The sequence below is a fragment of the Chlamydotis macqueenii genome, chromosome 8 (assembly GCF_036417535.1).
Source record: "Chlamydotis macqueenii isolate bChlMac1 chromosome 8, bChlMac1.mat, whole genome shotgun sequence".
Classification (NCBI taxonomy): domain Eukaryota; kingdom Metazoa; phylum Chordata; class Aves; order Otidiformes; family Otididae; genus Chlamydotis; species Chlamydotis macqueenii.
This window is the reverse complement of record NC_141563.1, coordinates 11228633-11240731: the sequence shown is the minus strand read 5'-3', so window position 1 is coordinate 11240731 and position 12099 is coordinate 11228633. Positions and strand designations below refer to the sequence as shown.

At 39.8% G+C, this 12099-nt stretch overlaps 1 protein-coding gene across 10 annotated transcripts in view; it reads left to right on the top strand.

The window, feature by feature from the left end:
* Positions 1-13: 13 nt before the first annotated feature.
* Positions 14-12099, top strand: part of RC3H1 (ring finger and CCCH-type domains 1) — a 60828-nt gene continuing 48742 nt past the window's right edge. For 9 of the 10 annotated variants that reach the window (XM_086753414.1, XM_086753420.1, XM_086753419.1 and 6 more), the window contains exon 1: positions 14-134. The gene's annotated coding sequence lies outside the window, so the exon portion shown is untranslated. Of the gene's footprint in view, positions 135-184; positions 202-12099 lie in introns of those variants that run through there. The other variant, XM_086753412.1, reaches the window with a different exon arrangement.

Here is a 12099-nt window from a genome sequence, read left to right as displayed (position 1 = left end):
GTGGAGGGGTGGCAGGCGACGGCGGTGGGGGGGACCCAGGGCCTGCGGGTGCTGGAGGAGCAGGGCGCGGCGGCCGCCCTCGTCTGCCGCAGCTGAGGGGGCCGGTGGCCGCTGCGGGGAGCCCGGCCCGTGTGGTGAGTGCGCTGTCTCGTCGCCCCCCCCCCCTTCACCCCGCGGCTGCCGGGGAGCGGAGAGCCTGGGGTACGGGGAACAATGGGGCTGGCCTCGAGAGAGCTGGCGGGAGGGCCCTGCTCCTCTTCCTGGGGCAGGGAGGCGGAGGGGCGGGCGCTGAGCTTGCCCGTGGGGCCTGTGCCGCTGCCTAGCTCTGTAGGCCTCGGGCTCCTGCCAGGCTCGATTTCCGAGCACCCCGGGCGGGGAGGGAGGGAGCTGGGGAGGCCGTCGTCTGCGTTGCGGTAGAGGCGGAGGGGGACGGGCAGGGCCTGGCGGTTGGGTCCGGCCTGGGGGGTGGGGAGAGGCAGCGTCGCCTCAGGCTGCGGCGGGGAAGGGACAGGCGCCTTTTGTGCGTGGCGTGCGCCTGCTGTTGTTTTTTGTTTGTTTTTTTTTTTCAGAGGCCCTGCGTGCCTCGAAAGAAGAGAAAACTCATCCCCATGTCTCACTCTGCGCAGTTAAACGAACAGCGGTGTATGGGGGGCAGAAATACGGCCAGAGCCCCCCTGTTCCCGCGGTTGTCGCTCTTTTGTCTGTGGCGGCTGCGGGCAGAGTGAGGTGGCCCCCGGCCTCCCTCTGCGGGGGGAGAAACCATGGTAAAACCAAACAGAAACTCCGCTTACTTTCACTAGTTTTTCGCCCTGGCATTGTTTTAGCTGTTGGATTAACAGGGGGGAGAGTGGGTGAGGTTTCTTGCCGGGAGTGCGGTGTTGGTGTAGCTACATTTTAATATGTTTTGGTGGTTGGGAATGTCCTGGTGTCAGTTTTTGTCCTCAAAAGCCATTGTGTGGCCCGCGCCGTTTTAAAACAGGGAACTGATGCCTAGTTTGTTTGTTTGTTTTGTTTTGTTTTGTTTTTCCTCATAACTGGGAATATTTCATTTTCTCCGCATGCATGTTGCCTTTTTCCTCAGTAGTTTTTATTTTCTTTAAATTTTACTCAAGTGTGAATGAAAAATCTGACACTCCGGTGGTAGCTACTGTTTTCTGTGGTTTTGCTATATTGCAAATGGCCGACCTAAAAAGAAAAAAATAAAGAATTTGCAGAAATTATTAAAAGATACAAGGTAACCTGGACTGTTGCAGGGCTGCTTTAATCATTGCAACGGATTTAGCAATGCTGTCTTCTAATGACTCTGCCAGGGAGAGAAAGTTGTTAAATTCAGCATTTATACTCTATTTGTGTCATATAGCTACAGGGTTGTTAGATAACAGAGCAATACTACAAAGCAGAATTTAATATATTTCTAAACTTACCTTTTTTTTTTACCTCCTTAAGGCTTATAAGGGTGTGGAGGCCGTTAGTTTTTATCAACTGTAAATGTCTGTATTTCTGCATTTGAAGTCAATGAAGCTAATAAGAGACTTCATTGTTGTGTAAATAACCTAGTGTTCCTATCAGGAGCGTGTACCTTATTGACTGTCTCTGAGCTTCACCACTAGCACCGTGGCTTTCTTTAGTCAATTAATGCACACTGCTGATATGAAATTATGGTTTCCATTAACATAAATAGAAGCAGGCATTATCAGTTAGGGACATTTTCTTTTTCCTACAATAGCTTATTTACCTTCCTGTCCTAGAAAAGATTCTGTCAAACCAGACAGCTTGACAGGCTGCTTTGAGGGAAATTTAGAAACACAAGTACCATCAGCACAGTCTGTTTTGACAACCAGAGACTTGAGTGGTGTGCTTGTCAATCACTTTTGAGCAGCAGTAACCTTAATGGAGATGAGTGGGAAGTTACTTGTATTTTTTCTGGTGTAGTGGGTTGTGGTTTTTTTTTTTTTTTGTCAGCTTTGTATCCAAACTAACTGAGTTTAAAGCAAAATATTTTAGAAATTTATGATGAGATCATTGTATGCTGATAATGATTTTTAAAACTGATGGTTTAAGGAACAGATGAATATATTCATTGCATACATCAATATGTCAGGATTTAATTTATGGGCATCTTAGGATGTGTATGTTATTATATATAAAAGTGGTCATAAAAATGCTAAAGCAGATGAACAGAAATTAGCAGGATTGCTTTTGGAAACTTCTACCATGTTGCTAGTGAGTCACCAGCAATCTGAGTGGAAATCATTAACAATCCTGTTAAATTAAGCATTGCAAAAGCTGAGATTCATATTAAAATAATGACTTAATTTTTTTATATGTGCTTCAGAGGTCTTGGCTGATGCTGGTTGTGGTCACCTCTAATGATGATGTCAAAGACTGACGTCCCATTTTATTTATAATCTATATCTTGTGACTAACCAGTGCTGTAAAATGGTGTTTCATGGTACTTAGGGAATTGACCTTTCCGATTCTGTAATGTGTAATAATATGGAAGGTAATTACCTTTAATTTTTTTTTTTTTATTCCACCCAAGAAATCATATGGTTTACATGCTGGATACTTGGAAAAAGTGTTTCATCCATTTGAAAGAACTTGTGGAACCGTAGCTTTCAAACAGTATGAAGTGTAAAGCTCAACCAGATGGGAAGAATTTGCTTGCATTTAGGATCCCAAACATCCTGAGCATCTCAAAATAGCTATGCAACAGTCACTATTAAGTACTTTTTAAGCAGATGACCCTTTATAAAGTTTCTTAATTTTTTGCAAAACCTGCTCATTGTTTAAAATTCTTTTCCCCAGTGAATTCATTGAATCATTTTGCAGGTGAAATTCTGTGTGGTTTTGTGGTGGTTGTTCCCACACCCAGTGAATCAAGTGTTTGTTGGAGCAAGTAATATTGGCTGTTAGGCCAAAAAAAAAAAATAAATCTTACTCAAAGTACATGAGAGAGAAACCATAGGGGAATTTGTAGTTTGAAGTTAATGCCTGGGACTGCACTTGATAATGGATATGAAACCGTTCTCATACAGGAATACAGAGATACTATTTTTCTGTTGTGAAAGATCATTATATAAACATCCTGCACCAGCTGAAATTTCAGCATGACCTTCAAGATTCTGTGTAGGCTGTATTCCAGTAATGCAGTGTGAAGTCTGTGGAACTCAAGATAACTGAGAAAGAAAACCACAAATATTTACTTATGTTGTGTTACTTTCCTTTCTGTAGAGAAATATTCCACAGTGCATGCTGAAGTAGGTGCAGTTCCCATCACTTAGTTTGACCACTTGTTTTTCTCAAGAAGTGTGTCTCTTGATGGTTATCTTTTGCATCGGTTTCGTTTTCTTGATTACCCATATGGTAAAAGTTGAAATGGTATTAGATTTCAAAGGACTAACTGGTTTCTAATGAGGTTTTCTTTTATTTGTGGAAATGCGTAACGGGCAAGAAGGTGCAGAAGCCCTGTCAGCTTGTTGTAAATAGCTTTTTCTGATATAAATTACTCTCTGGTTAGAGTGCTTGAGGAAATGGCTTTCCTGTTACTGCATGGTAGCAACACATTGTGTGCTACCATCTGGAGAAAGAAGGGACTTTTACGATGGAATATCAAGATTTCTAAATAATTTGTTGCAAATGTATGTTGTCAGAAGCAGTACTGGTTGTGCACTGCTCCGTATTGGAATTTATAGGGGAGTGTGTTTCATGCAAGTATCTCCCTACCCTGGCTTTGAGATTTCTTTCTAATATGATGCGAAGGAAGGCAGCTACATGCGATCCAGAACAACTTCTGGCAGGTAGACATGACTTATTATATACATCATAACATTTTGCAGAAATTTTATCCAGGGAAACTTTCAATAGTTTGCAGTAAGACTGACAGAATAACTGTGAGTGCATATTACAGGTACCTTTGATAAGGTGTCTCTGGCTCAAGCTTGAACTTGGTATGAGTGAGGCACTCTTGCATTATGCAGATGAAGAATGTCCTATTGACTAATAAGCAGCATCTCCTGAGCACTAGCCGTTGACATTTGGAAAAATCTGAAGACTTTAACATCAATTTCAAATTAATAGAAAAAAGACCTGGACATCCTTTGCAGATTTTTACATGAAAGCTTCTGCTCAGTGTGCTGGATTTTCTCCTCCCCCCCCCCCCCCCCCCCCAAAAAAAAGGTGAGGGGGAAGGATCTCAGGAAGCATAAGGACCACATGTAGAATAATACCAAAAATCTCTTTGTCACTTGGTTGCGTACCTTTACCTTTTTTGTACAGTGTTAGCTACATTGTTTAAAAAAAGAGGAATCATTAGGAACATGGAGAAAAATCTTCATATGAGAGGTGGTTGGGAGGAGGGGAGAGAGGAGGCAAGGGAAGAGGATTGTTTTGACAGAAGAATTCAATTTTTCCTATTTTGCAACATAAGAAATAGAGGATATACAGTTAAACAGAAGTAGTGCAAGTGTGGCTGAGGGAAGGAACAGATCTTTCATTTGCTTCGCATAGGTTGTGGCATAGGTTGCTGTGTAATTTGACACAACACGAGAGTATTTGTGTCAGACAGGTAATACTGTGGTAAGTTGAGTTCAGCATTACAAAAGTTGGAGGGTTTATCAACAATTATTAATTCCAACCTTGTAGTCACTAGAATATCCATAAGTGACCTGTTGTTCTTGCTGCATAGGTCATTCTCACTACTGATTTATTGCAAAACCACTTTTTAAAATCCTTCACATAAAGCATTATTTCTAAATTGCACAAATATTTGGAGTTTGGAGGGTGCATCTTATATTAATCTGAGACTTCTGTGGTAGGACTGTGCTTCAGCTACAAGACAACTGAAGAAAGAAAGTGTGTGGAACAGCTGAAGTAACTGAAATGTGCCAGTCTGGGAGAATCTAGATTGTGCAGGTGGTTTCTGATTTCTTCTGTTTTTTTCTTTTTTTTTTTTTTTTTTGTTTTTGTTTTAACAAGGGGAGTCTGGTTTGTCTCATCCCTCTATGATGCCAATTTAATAGGTGTTTTTAAAATTATCTAATTAACTGTTGTTTAAAAGCAGGCTGTTAAGATTAACGTAAAATGTGGGCATTCCAAATCTCATTATTTTTCAGGATGCTTCTGTGTTTATCAGACTCTGTCAGGATAAGCCTTGAAGTTTGAGGTATGGTTGTTTTTAAACCTGTTGTTTGTAATGAAATTCTGGTTGATGAGATGGTGGACCAGTAGTGCTTGTAGCCTGATTCTAAAGGTCATCTGTCCGAACGTCCTTCTGAAACAATTTCTAGCAATCACTTCAGTTCAAATGGTGATGAGCAAGTTGGAAGGTTTTTCAGTTTTCCCTTCCGTACTGTTTTGAAAGGAGACTTCTACTAGGGTAGCAGGAATCTTGTCCCTTTATTATGCATTAAAGGTCTTCATGGACCTGCAGGTGATTATTTTTGATAAATTGTGGCAGGCAGTGTTGGTCTCCATCTCAAATTTAAGAGCTATCTTTTGGACAAAAGGAGTGAGGTTCAGGGAAGGTATTAAAAGTGAATGAGTTGAAATCCATGCTGAGGGGGGTGGTTTTAATTACCTGCTTATTGATAAACCAGCTTCTCTGGAACACTCCCAGTGTTCAGTAACATGTAACTTTCTCTGTGCTTTGTTTTTAAAGTAAACATTATTCATACTGACTTAGCACTCGCTGTTGTAACAGTGATACTTGAATGAATAACTCTTCCACGTTTTACTGCAGTGTCTGTAACGTAAATGTCCTTCAAAAGTGAGTGAAATAAAACTCTTACTATTTACTTGCTTTTCTTCTAAGTCACATCCTTTCAGCTTGTTTCTCCCCCACCCCCTTCCCTTTGTTATCAATTCAGAATGGAAGTCCTTCAGGTACTATTTGATGTTAGGAACTGTACAAACAAATGAAAGTGTTAAGACTTCCTTATCCAGTGTTTGTATTTGATTAATCTGGTATGGCAAGACTGAAGTGTTTGGTGCGCCGCCCCCCCCCCCCCCCCCCCCCCCCCCCTTATAATTTCTGTGCCAGGGTGCAAGAACTGGAGGAGAGACCTTGAAATTGCTGGACATTAAATTTGAAAGAAATTAGCTTACATGACATTCTGAAACTGTGACATGCTGCATAAACATTCTTTTATGACCATTAATAATTTTAGCAGTTATTCAGGCCTAATGATAATTGAATTTCATGTTTCTGAGTGTAAGCTGTTCTCTGAGAGGCTCACTAAAAATTTTCCCCTGCCTTTACAAGTGAACGTTGTGCTAATGAGATCTCGAAAAATCTGCTCATGCTCGTGAGTCCAGTGAAGTAATCATTTGTTTGTTATGTTTCACAATTTAAAATTCCTATTTCAATTAATTTGAAGCAAGTTTCAGCCTCACCTCTACATAAACGAAAAATCTTCCCAATAACGTCCAATCTATTTTCTAGCTTGGTTAGATGGGTACCTCTTGAGCTTTTCTAGAACAATTAAGTCTGATTTACATGCCATTTGGGCAATTTTTTAGCATGTCTGAGGCGCTCGGATGTTTACACTGAAGTACCAAATTGCCAAAGTACCCTGTTGTAAACAACAGATCTAATTAATCAAGGTCAAGAATCTTGCTAAATAGTTGTTTATTGTAATACTGAAATAGTCATTGATCACTTGCACTGTAATTCTTGTGTGGGTAGACATTAACATTCAAAAATTTTTGGAAGCTGGAAAATGGCTTATTTAGCAGCTCTAAGACAGTAATTCTTAATCTTACTTGCTTTGTAAAGATAGTGTAGATTAATTTTCTTTTTTTTTTTTCTTCTTCCAAAATAGGTCAGAATAAGGCAGTCTCACAAATTGCTAAAGCAATTACAAAGAGAATAATAGAATCATAGAATGGTTCAGGGTGGAAAGGGACCTTTCCAGGCCATCTAGTCCAACCACCCTGCAAGGAGCAGGGACATTCCCAACCAGATCAGGTTGCTCAGAGCCTCATCTAACCTGGCCTTGAACGATTCCAGGGACAGAGCATCCACCACCTCTCTGGGCAACCTGGGCCAGTGTTTCACCACCCTCATAATAAAAAATTCTTCCTTATATATAGTCTGAATCTACCTTCTTGTAGTTTAGAATAATTTCTCCTTGTCCTACCACTTTTCCGTGTATCTTTCCAGACTTTAAATGACTTTTCTGTAAGGAATCTTTATTTCTTGACTTGCTGAAGAGCTCTGTTTTCTTGTAGGATTTTTTTTTTTTAATTTTCCTCCCTGGATCCATGAGTATCTTCACCTGACCTGTTCTCTTTAATTTTCTTTCATTCTCTGGTGTTAGCTACTTTCCTTCTAAGTGATTTTTTTTTTATTGTTTTGAGCCAGTATTCAATTCAGCTAGCTAATGCAGGTAACAGAGATGGCATATTGCCGATGAATTTTGTTACTTTGACAATTCAGACCTGCAGGATGGGCTGTTTGGATAATGGAGCAACCGTGGGACTCTTTGTTCTTGGACTTTACTGGGAACTATCAAAATGTCACTGCTTCCTCTGGAACTGGTGAGAAGTTAGGGAGCATTGTTCATGGTGAGCTCCCTCGTGACTACTTTGGCTGCTGCTGTAAATTGGAAAGGAGAAAGATAAAAATAAGCTAGGCTAAACTAGCTTGATGGGATGGACTGGGTGAGTTAAACCAGAGGCTACAACTCAGGCTGTCCTTCCTGTTTATGAGTCATTCTGTTCAATTGCATGAAAAGGCCTCCTGTGGAATTAATTAAGAGAGATCTTAGTAGTGCTGCAAAAAATGTAGGTAGAATGGTGGATTTTAATTTTAGTCTTCCTTATTTAACCAGGCTTTAAGGATGGAAGCCTGGACACTGTAACTTCTTTGTAGGTGACTCATACAACAAGTGGAAAGAAAGTGGTATTCAGGAAAGTGAGAACTAGTTAAACTTCGGTTGCTTGGAATGGTGCAGACTACTATAAATGACTGTTTTGTTGCCAGCTGTTGTTATATTCTACAGGAAAGATAAGAGCCATCAGGGAGGTCTTCTGGACTTGCTAATGCTTGTGCACATTGTTAGTCTCTTGTTTTCGTGTCCTATATTAAATCAAGTTGTGACTACTATCTGAAAACATTGCTTCTGTGATACCTTTTAATGCCATTTATCTACTATGTTGTGCTTTGTACAGAGCCTTTTCCTGACTTCAGATGGCTTCCTTCATGATTCCCTCTGTTTTTCTCTTCTGAATAATCTGTTGCATTTGTCAAGCTTAGGGATGTATTTGTGTTAAGTATCTTCAGGGAGACAATTTGTTTTGCGTTGATAGTTGTGATTTAATGCACAGAAAAGGTGCTCAAAGTAAGGGTTGATGGTGTGTTTGGAAACCCTTTAAATCATCCATATCTCTGCTTTTTCATAGACGAAAGAGGCTGCCTATCGATAACAGCAGGTGACTGGAGGTATCAGGAATAACTTTGTTCTGACATCTGCCAGAATACATTGGGAAGTGTAGCTTTTCAGTTTTTCCTTCAGTGATGCTGCTCAGCGTTTTACTGCTGACTCTAGATGTAGAAAGAAAAGGTCTATTTGAGTGCAAGATACTTCTTATTATTAAAATAATGAAGTGAAAGGCTGCGGACAATGCTCTACTAAACCCTTTACCAGAAGGCAAAAAGGCAGAGCCCAGTTGGTACTTTGCAGGCTAAGGACCTATATTGTGACAAATCACCTTTGGCCTGCTCAAATTTTCAGAATAGCATTTCTGTTTCAGCCTCCTGTTTTGAGGGCTACTGGTAGAGAAGGGCAAACTTCTGGTTAGCACGAGAAAGATCTGGTAGCAGAGATTTGACAGCTTTGTGGCTGCAAAGCAAAATAAATTCCGTAGGTTACACTTGTACTAAATTTATCCGTTTTTCTTAATTATTACCAGAGTTAAGAAGACTTATCTTCTCACTGAGCACTGTAATTTTTGCAGAATATGTTGGGGAGGGAGTGTGAAATACCTGGCAAAATGCTCATCTCTCCTTAACCTGTGGTGTTCTTTCTCATTTCTGTAGCATTTGCAAAAAGGAAGGCCTAAAAATAGGACTAATGTCCTAAAAATAGGACATAAAAATATTATCCCAAAAGTTGGGTCTGTCACCCAGTGTGCACCCAGTGTGCACACACAGAATGGACGTATTTCCTTTTCTTACATACCTGTGCAGCTGTGGGTCCCAAGATAGCACACGCCAAGTCTTCAAATTAACAGTTATTTATACACAAAGCATTAACATCTTAAACTTTTTAATACATATGCATTATTTTATTAAATGATTTGTCAGTCTCTTTGCCTAACATGTAAATAAATACACATGGTCAGTCCTGTTACTCCACCAGCTTCTTTTGAGTCGGTAGTACAATTTGGGTAGAGGGTCCGTGAGTTGGTGATCATGGTAACCCCTGCCGGAATCACCTTTCCCGTAATTTATTCAGTAGTTTGGCAAACCTAAGCAGTTCTTCACAGGTTATTGATGGAGCTAACATTTTACCATTTTTGCTTCTTACTTTTACATGGGTTAGACAAAGGCACATTGTTTAAATTATAAATCTTTAATACTATTCTGGTTTCAAATCATTAAGGATAGGGCTGTACAAACGGTATCTATAGCAGCAGCTAACTTGGCTATTAATCTGTTTTACAATTTTTAATTTTATTGCAACAATAAGATGACATAAAAACTGGCAAGTTGCTTTCAGGTACTTGTTTTTTTAGCATTTATTCCTGTATCAAGTGTATTGGAAATTAATCAGTTGGGTTATTCTACATTAAGTGTATTCTACATTAAGTGTATTAAGTGGGTTATTCTACATTAAGTCTCTGCCCTGTACTTCACAGGAGTGAAATATTTCCCCCCCTGGTTTTCTATGTCTGAGGATTTACGTGGCTTCAGCAAGCAGAAAGATACGTAGTTAGCTTCTCTGGTCACTCCTTTCTGAGTGGAACTTCAGTCAAATGCTTCTAACAAAATAGCACGCAAAGACTGGGTGGGGATGTCTGTGTGTTTCTGAGGAGGAATTATATGACCACAGCCATCTTTATGTGGGTTTTCAGCTTTGCTAGACCAGTTTAGAATAGAACAACTTGAGCTCTGTCAAGCTTGTCATCTGTCTAAAGCTTGGACATGATGTGGATTGTTCCAGGACATGCCAGGAAGAAAGGCATCCACAGAAATACTTGGTATTGGCAAAGTAAATTATACATTGGTATTTGCGGGTGTAGTGGTGTGGCTATCACATTAGGCACTGCACGGTGAGCATAGGGTGTGGTGTCTGTATTACTTACTCACTAGATATTTGAATGATCACAGATATATTTTCTCATGTAAATTCTGAGGGGGAAAAAAGTTCTACTGTGTCTTCCTTTAAGTAATATATGAATTCACCTGATAAAGAAAGATGTTAGTTGTCCTTCCCACCACCCCTTTTCACAGGACAGGGGGAAATAATCCTTGCATGGGTTCACTTGCCAGTTCATGTGACAGTAATTGGGAGGCTTCAGGGAGGGGAAGTGACTGACATCAGTCCTTTCCTTCAAGCACATCTGATAAGTTCTGAAATTACATTAATGAATTAGTGTAGCTTTTGAGAAGTGGGAATAGAATCAGTCATGTTGATGTGACAAACTGGTGAGCTGTTGTTACAGAATCAAAATTGACAGTAAGCCTATGCAAATCCAGTGACTGCAATATGCTAATAAATAGATTGAAATACTTTCTTCATGTTAGGTTTTGTATATTAAAGAAAATAATTCCCAGTGCAATCATGAGGGCTGCAGTAGTGCTGTTACAGGTGGCATTGGCTTATGGATTTTGAGAATTTTCTTTTTTGAATTTTGTCATTTGGTGCTTTTGTTCGTAAAAAACTTAAGTGGCCAAATACAGGAATGTGTAAAGGGATGTTGACTGCATGGGTGGTAAGATGGTTTCAAAGCCTGGTTTTCTCTTCCAATGCCTTGTCGTGTATTTGGATACCTGCTCTCTAATCAGAGGCTTACAAAAGACAAGACACAGGGAATTTAAGTGATGAGGTCATGCAGATGTTGCCTGTACTTACCCTGTCTTGGTCTGCAGCAACAGAGGTGGAATTGGCAGCTAAGCAAATCCATTCTATTTTAAGACTCTAAAATAAGGAAATTTAAAAAACAGAAGTAACTTTGTGTAGTCCATGTGTACGGTAACTGTAAAACATCGGATCTACTCTCAAGGTACTGCAATAGGTAGTAGTGCAGTCGGGGTGTGTGAAGGCTTAAACGCTTGAATAGTCTCATCAGTCTGTGACAGTGGGCATGTTAAAAGCTCTTGGGTGGCCTGTGACCATTTCAAGGAGATTGTTAATGGAAGTACATCCAACTGGAGTATAAAGGTGCTTGACTGTGTGACTACTGTTGTTCTCTTTCTGTCATCCAGTCTTCAGTTTTGCATGAGCAAGGTCTAATTTTCTGTGAATCAGATTCATTAACAGTGGTTTATGCTTTGCTTTTTTAAAAAGTAGACTAGTTCAGCATGCCCTGGAGAACTGTATACTTTTTAGTAATAGAACTCTGACAATAGAGTCGGTGAGATAGTGTCATGTGTATTTTATCTTGCATCGTTCTGGTTCCTGATACTACTATAATATAGTTGTAATATGTTTTCAGAGATGAATACATGTTTTAAGACTTAGCATTATAAACTGAGAATGAGGAAACTGTTCTTCATGGACTGCTTCACTTAAAACAAGTTTCATGCAAAGTAAGCAGTAAATAAGAGAACTTTCTTCTAAAAGACAAAATTACATGTCTGGAGTAGAACTGTTTTTACAAGTCCAGAGCAGCAAAATTCATCAAGTTGTCAGTGGATTTTTATAGGTAACTTCCCAAGATTATTGTATTTTGCCCTCTTGCTTAGATGGTTTTCAAGATTTCTAACTTTAAACTTTTATAACTTTAAAAACATTTTTTAAGAGGATGTAAGATACTCTTTCCCATTTGAGTTCAGACTCCTGCCAAAAATAAATATAACTCTTATCCATTACTGATAGGAGGATCATTGGGATGTTGGATGTTTAGATTTTTTCCTGTTATGCGCAACTGTCT